Source organism: Galeopterus variegatus, unplaced genomic scaffold, assembly GCF_000696425.1.
Source record: "Galeopterus variegatus unplaced genomic scaffold, G_variegatus-3.0.2 Scaffold59, whole genome shotgun sequence".
Classification (NCBI taxonomy): domain Eukaryota; kingdom Metazoa; phylum Chordata; class Mammalia; order Dermoptera; family Cynocephalidae; genus Galeopterus; species Galeopterus variegatus.
The window spans coordinates 1,143,041-1,144,283 of record NW_007726170.1 but is presented as its reverse complement, the minus strand read 5'-3'; positions in this window follow the sequence as shown (position 1 = coordinate 1,144,283).

Here is a 1,243-nt window from a genome sequence, read left to right as displayed (position 1 = left end):
CCCCGGCTGCGGGTAGCGAGCGCACGCCCAGCCCGCCGCCTCCGACTGCGGGACTCTTCCCTTCCGCGGAAGGCCACTGCGCTCGGCGCGGCCGCCGCACCCTCCACTCACTCCCCCCGCCCGCCCAGAGGCGGCGGCGGCGGAGGGATCTGCCGCTTGATTTATCATCAAAGTTTTGCCCAGGCTGGGATTTTTAAAGCGGTACCCGCAACTTTTCCCCCGCCCGAGAGCCGGGGTGGGGGCGGGATGGGGTGGAGGAGGCCACCCCGGGGACCCGCTTCCCGCAAAGCATAACACAGCGGGCTTCACAGACAGAGACTCTCCAGCAGGGATAAGGAGGAAAACCAACCCATCTGCCGCCAGACCCAGCGCGCTCAGAGGGACTCCCCAACTTGGCTGGCAGGGCGGTGCCGGGGCAGGGGGCAGGTGGGGTGGAGGTGAGGTGAGGTGGAGCAGAAACCTGGGCTGGGACCAGGAGACCTGGTGATAGCCCTGCTGCAGCCTTTGGTTCCCTGTGTGATCATGTCCGAGTGTCTACGTCTGTCTGAGCCTCAAGGTCTTATGTGAGAAATGCGGATACTAAGGGCTACCTTCGGGGGTCGTGGTGAGGATTTGCGAAATTGTGTATGTAGAGCGTTTAGCGTAATGTCGCCTCCATGGTAGGAGATCAATGGCTATTACTGCTGCTGTTCCCCTCTCTGGGGCTCAGTTTTCGCGTCTGTGTAATGGGAGTGAGGCAGGCCAGTTGACGGGCTCCTTCTAGCTTAGAGATGCTGGGCCTTACACGGTGGATTGGATCGCCCCCTTCTGGACCGATGAGCCTAGAGAGCGTGTATGTGTGTGTGCGTGTGTGTGGTGTGTGTGTGTGTGTGTGCGTGTGTGTGTGTGTCGGGGGAGGGGTGAGGTGTAGAGCCACTCGCATTCCCAAGAGCAGGAATGCAGCGAGATGCTCCGATTTCTTCCCTGACCGTTTTACTGGGGCTGTGGGGACAGGCCGTCCTTACAGACAGGAGGGTGGACCTGTGGCCCCATTTAAAAGATGAGGAAGCTCCTTAAATCAGACAAGCAGCTTCTCCGAGATTTCACAGCGAGTCTAGGAGAGGCCGCTGACTCCCGGGTAGGGTCCCTCGTGCTCTCACTTTGCCCTCCCAGGCCTCGTTCCCAGCAGGCCTTGTCTGCCGCGGTGTCAGCACCACGGAGGATGACAGCGCCTAACCCCGACGCCCACTTTTTCGGCACCACA